The following is a 6,000-nucleotide window of genomic DNA, read 5'->3' as shown; positions in this document are numbered from 1 at the left end:
AGGAGACCCCCCGCCCCACCAAGTTCCGGGAAGCTTCCTTCACGGTCAAATCGATACAACGTTGCCAGCCCGGTGCCAACCATAAATAAGTCAAAGGGCGCCGCACGTGGGTCTGAAATCTATCCTCCCGCAGAGCCCCGGCTCTCAGGACCCAGGAGGGTCCCCGGTGACCGCCACGCGCGCGCGACCCACCACCCCCTGCGGCGGCGGCAACCCGCCCCCCCCAAGCTGTGACCCGGACTAGGGGAGGAGCTCACGCCCGGAAACGAGCCAGTGCCCGTGGGGGTGGGGGGGCGCGGGGGAGATGGGGGGGCTCGAGGGTCGCGGGACCCACGGTGCTGTCTCCCCGCCCCCCCACCTACTGCGCCCCCCATCCCCTCCCCGCGTCAGTCCCGCCCCCTGACCTGCCTGGCTGGTCCCGCAACCCACGTGCCCCGCCGGCTCCGGTCCCCGCCCCGGATTCACGCGCGTCCGTTCCGCGACCTCTGCCAGGGCCCCTTCCCCGCCGGCGCCCCCACGTGTCCCCACCTCCCCCGGCCAGGACCCCCGTTGTCCCGCGCACCCCCCACGTGCCCCCATCCCCCACGTGTCCCCCCGAGTCAACCCCGCGTGTCCCCCCGGGCCCCCCGCGCCCCCCCGCGCGCCCCCCCGCGTGTCCCCGCGTGTCCCCCCCGCGTGTCCCCCCCTCCCCGCGCGCCGGCGGAACTGTGGGATCGCCGCGCACAGGAAGTGGCGGGGCGGCGCGGCCGAGGGCGGAGGGCGGCGGGCCGGGCGGGGCGGGATGGGGGCCGGGGGCGGCGGGCGCCGCACTCGCTGAGGCCCGACGCAGGGCCGGGCGCGCCCAGGGCCGGAGCGCAGCGGCCGGAGTGGCCGCGGAGGCGACGCCGAGGCCGCGCGCGCGACGAGCAGGTGGCGGCGGCTGCAGGTGAGCGGCGCGGCCCCCGCCGAGGTCGGGCCCCCCTCCTGCCGCCCGAGGTCGCTTCCCCCCTCCCCCGCCCCCCGCCGCCCGAGGTCGCTCCTCCGCCCGAGGTCTGCCCCCACCCGAGGCCGGCCCGGGCCCCGCTGGCTCCGCGCCGCAGTGGGCCGGCTGCGCTCCGCCCGGCGCGGGGCCTGCGGGAGGACCCGGGTGGTGGGCGCTGGGGGTGGTCCGCGGGCCCGGGTCCTCCCGCAACCCCCATCCTCCCCGGTGCCCGGTCCGGGCCGAGGCCCAGGATACCTCCCCGTCCGCACTGCTCAGGCCGCTGCAGCCTCCAGGGGAGGGGGCCCGGGGTGCGGGGAGGAGGGGGCGCCGCCAGGGGAGGGGGAGCCCCTGGAGGGGCCGGGGCAGGGGCCGGGGCCGGGGCTGAGGGAGGGCACGACCCTCCCGCCGCGGACTCTGCTGTGGGGGCCCCTCTGCTCCCCCCCACCCCGCGGACGCGACGGGCCCCCTGCCTGGCCTGGGGGCGCTGGGGACCCCGTGCTTCGCCCCTGACCGCTCAGGCCGGGGCCCAGGCTTAGTTTCACTTTTTGCCGGTCCGAGGGAGTGGGGGGCTGCGGGTGGGGCGCGCCGGGGGCGGCGGGCGCCGAGTTTTCGGATTTGACTTTGGCGTTTGGACCAAGGCCGACTGTGAATTTCCACCGCTGGTGGAGGGATGGGGTCAGTCGGTGATCGCAGCGCTCTCCGCGGCAGAGCCCCCCTCACCCCCGCGACCCACCGCAGGACCCCGGAAAGAAGGGTTATTATTAGCACTCGAAGCTACCTTGAAAAATTGGGCAGGTTTTTTTTTTTGGTTTTTTTTTTAACTTTGAGAGAAGTTCAGTGCAGTAGGGAAAATGCTGTTATAAATGGCTTCCTGGGCCTTTTTTTTTTTTTTTTTTAATGCACAATATTAACAGTCTTGTCTAAGGGAACACTTGAGCAGGTAAGTTCCTTTTTGTAGGAAATATGATCTTAACAGAAGGAGAAATGAGGACCGCCGGCCTTCGGAGAGTCTGGGATGGGAAGCAGCCACCCACCCAAGAAGTGACAGTCATCCCAGGCAGCCCAAGTCCACCACTGCTGCTCCAGGGAGCCCAAGTCCACCACTGCTGGTCTGGTGCTCAGGGCACCGGTGTGGGGACCACACCCAAAGGTCCCACCCCCCCATGCTCCCGGTTGCCCCCCTGCAGGCCCAGACTCCTTTAGGGGTTACTGGTCCACGATTCCCTGTTGCAAAGCTTCATAGGGGTTCTCAGTGAGGTTCTGAACATTCTCTAATTTGATCACTTCCTGTTGCCCCCTCCCCCCACTCAAGCATCATGACTACGGGCCCCTCTCAAGGTTTTACAATCAGATTGTTATGGCTCACTTCTGTATCCATTTCTGTCACCCGGAGGGATCTCCATGACTACATTGTTTGAAAGAGAGTCTTGTGGGGTTGACAGTCAGGATGGGAAGGGCCTTTTCTTGGCCCTGGGAGGTAGCCGCCTTGGTGCATTGTGCATGCATAGTGGCCATGTTTGGCCAGAGTTTGCTGTTCATGCCACTCGGGGGCGGGGGGGCCCAGCTGGGAAATCTCTACCAAGAGGTTTGTGTCTTCGCAATAAACTGAGGCATGTGCGAGAGCAGGGGGAGAGACAGGGTTGTATGATGGTCAGGGAAGGCACAGGAAGGATCCTTCAGCCGGTGCCGCCGGTGCCCTCGGGCCTGGGCTGGCCCACGTGGTGGGCTCAGCGCCTACATGAGTGCCCCCCCCTCCCCGCCCAAACACAGGTCTGTGGGGCCAGCGCCCAGGAAACAGACAAAGCAGGTGTTATATTTTGAAAGGTAGAAAATGTGTATCCACCAAGGTGATCTGGTGTGTCCGTTTTTACTCCTGCTTCCCATGTTAACTGAGTTCACCCTGATACGTAGCCATGGCCTGTGTTCTCTCTGATCACGCTGCAAACTTGGGAAAGAGTGGCCTGGGAGAAGAGAGGTCTGGCTGCCTGCTGTAGGTTAGGTCACAGAGTGGTGGGGCCAGATAACGGCTGAGAACCGGAGGCTCCCATCTTCTGAGACCCCACCATCTGCTAAAAGTCCGGACGTTTTCATCTGGGGTCAGATCAGAGGGAGGAGGGAAATATTGAAATCCTTGTAAACAGGGAAAATAAAAAAACAGAAGTTATGTTGAGAAGAGCCAGATTTATTTATTTTTTTTTCTTTTTTTTTTTTGTGGTGCTGGGGAGGGGTCCGGTTAACTTGTCTGGTTAACTTGAATTGCACACCTTCTGTTGACTTCCAGCCTGACTTTACTCAGGAGACAGGCGAGGGCGTGCTTAAGGGGTAGACCAGGAGCCCCTCACCGGGTAGCGGCAGCCCCCTGTCACCGTCAAAATCTGGCAAAAGCAGTAGCGTCCACCTCCAGTCCTCTCCTCCCTCCCTGGCCTTGTCAGAACTGAGAGTTTAGTGGTAGAAGTTGTGGCTGATTAATATTTATAGAGCAAAGGACCTGAGTGGCTACATTTGTCTGTTTCCTTTTAAATGATTTGTAGAAGGTAAGAACTTCAGTTGCTCAGTCTTACTGAGAAATTGCTGTTACAGTAAGGTTGGGCTGAACTTTGTAAAGCAATTTCTCAAAAATTTTTTGGGTTTTACTTTTGGTTAACCCAAGAATGTCTGAGGCTTTAAGTGAGTTGTTGCGAGTTATAAAGCAAAATGTCTGTGACTTAATCTGTCCTTCCTAAAACTCCTTCAGAATGATCTTAACATTAATCGCCAGTTACTGCAAACACGTGAGTGGTTCGTCCTTGGCCAGCCTTCCTTTTAGTTATCAGGATTTGCCGTGTTTGGATTATCTTTGTGGAGCAAAGTCTGAGAGGTGGTCATCTTGGGAGGGCATCTGTGTGACCGTTTGGGAGGTGGCGGGAGGGGTTGGGGGAGGCCGGCCCCCGTTCCCCTGCAGGGTAAAGTCTCACTGGCTGTGGACGCTGTGATCTGATCGCTGTCCCTTCCCGAGCGTAGCTGGAGGGGTCGCAGGTAGGGTACGTCCTGGATGCTGGTGTGGGCGGATGGATGTGTGACAGGCGGCATTCTTCCATAGGACTCAGCACCGAGGCTGGGCGCGTGCGTGGTGGGAGCAGCGTGCCAGTGGCCAAGAGGCCTGTCCCCAGGCGACTCGGGGAGGCCATGCATTATTAATGTGCACCTTCTCGATTCCTTTCTGAAAGTGGGTGGGGGGTGAGATCAGTAATAGCGAGCCATGGTAATGAATCCTGCCGCGACCAGTAGTAAAACGCCGCATGCTGCGAGAAGTACCTTCAGCCGGACGTGGTGCTCAGCGGCGACTTGGGTGCCCGCGTGGTGAGCGCCTGCTGGGCTCTGGAGCCTTTCCTTCCTCGCGTTGTTGGCTGACCCGAAGACTTTATAATCGTACGCGGTCTTTAAAAGTGTCCCCTGCCTCCTCACTGAGGCTTTGCAGATGGTCCTGTGACAGCAGCTACAGTGATGGCCACTCTGTGAGGGGTTTCACGAGCAGATTAGCTTGTTCGCTTCTGGGAAAAGCCCTGTGAGGACAGCGGCCTCTCCCCGTTACACGGATGAAGAAACTGAGCGGGGGAAGGGCTTGCTGAGGCCCCTCGGCTAGCAGGTGACCAATGTAGACTTCAAAGGGCTGCTGGAACCCAGAGCACTTGGACGCTCAGAAAACTCAGTGTGTGAAAAGTGTACATTTCTGAAACTAAGTGGCTGGTGTCACGTAAGTAGTCACTTAAAACCTTTCTTACTTCTGGGAGGCTGCCCTCGGTGGAGCAGGGACCAGAAATCCCCATCTGAGAGGGTGGAAACAGATACATGCTAGATATGATGTTGCACGGGGGAGGGTCAGGTCACGTAAATCCGTGCGAACTCCGCTGCCTTGTGCGCTTGGTGGGAGCGAGATGAAGGGCTGTGCTGGGTCGCGCGTCGGGAGTGCACCGGTGTTGGTCCGGCGTCCCGTGGACTGGTTTCGACTGGAGACCACTGTCCAAGTCTGACGAGAGCTGTTGAATGAACGTGCCTTTTCCTAGGAAGAGACGTAACCCCCACGTTCAGTGAGGTCCGGCAGCTGGTCTACCTGGCGAAGCCGTTTTTGCCGAAACGAGCCAGAGGCAATTCTTACGTGGGGAGTGCATTGGTTTGGGGATGTAGAAAGCAGGTGCCAAAAAGAGAGGTGCAGGAGGCTGGCTGGGAGAGAGGCTGTGGGGACTGAGGGGCACAGGGGGGACGCTGGGGGGTCCTGGGGCCACCATGCTGGTCTGATGCGGTGAGAGGAGACCAGATGGCGGAGGCCTGGCGAGGCGGGACCTCTCCTGCCGCGCTGAGAAAGTCTTGCCGGGGTCCTCCAGCCGGGACTGCCCCCACCCGGGAGCCCGGGGTCCCTCAGGCCCAGCCCCCCGTGGAGGACCCATTGCTGCCGTCTGGCAGGTTCTCCCTTGAAGGGGTCCGAGTGTCCGGGCCCCATGACTGTCTCCCAGGCAGCGTTCAGTGACTTCCACAAAAGTGGAAGGACGCGGTGAACAGTCCTCCAGCGTTGATAACGCTCGGCTGGGTGGTGATTGTTTTAGTTTTAGAAAAAGCCACGTGGCTACCTCGGGTCTTCTCCACCAGGCCTGGCGGTGAGCTGGGACCCGGCAACGCAGTGTCCGGGGCTAGGAAAGAACCAGGGGCTTCCAGATGGTCGTGGAGGTCTGAGCACACGCACGTTGGCACACGTTAATCACTGTTTTCAGGAGTGAGTCAAGGGGCGGCGGGCTGTCAACAGGTTCTAGCAAACGTGTTCGAAAACGCAGTGACAGCCGCAGGTCACCCTGGCCTGGGCGAGTGCGGCGTTTTCCCAGGGCTCCAACAGCTGTGTGCCCCTCACTGCTTTTCCTTATAGTGCAGGGAGTTCTTGGGTACAAACATTTCTTTTTCGGTAAATAAAACTGCATAAAGTTGTGAATATAGAGTCTGACAGGCCAGGCAGCAAGGAGAGCCAGGGGAAGGGCAGGTGTGAGACAGAGGGGGACAGCTACGGGGACAAG

At 60.9% G+C, this 6,000-nt stretch overlaps 1 protein-coding gene across 1 annotated transcript in view; it reads left to right on the top strand.

The window, feature by feature from the left end:
• Window positions 1-796: 796 nt before the first annotated feature.
• Window positions 797-6,000, top strand: part of AGPAT3 (1-acylglycerol-3-phosphate O-acyltransferase 3) — an 80,795-nt gene continuing 75,591 nt past the window's right edge. Inside the window, exon 1 of the mRNA XM_032865224.1 lies at window positions 797-925. The gene's annotated coding sequence lies outside the window, so the exon portion shown is untranslated. The remainder of the gene's footprint in view (window positions 926-6,000) is intronic.

The sequence above is a fragment of the Lontra canadensis genome, unplaced genomic scaffold, assembly GCF_010015895.1.
Source record: "Lontra canadensis isolate GAN:19392208 unplaced genomic scaffold, GSC_riverotter_1.0 scaffold29, whole genome shotgun sequence".
NCBI classification, from domain to species: Eukaryota; Metazoa; Chordata; class Mammalia; order Carnivora; family Mustelidae; genus Lontra; species Lontra canadensis.
The sequence above is the reverse complement of the archived record's forward strand: the minus strand, read 5'-3'. Positions and strand labels throughout refer to the sequence as shown.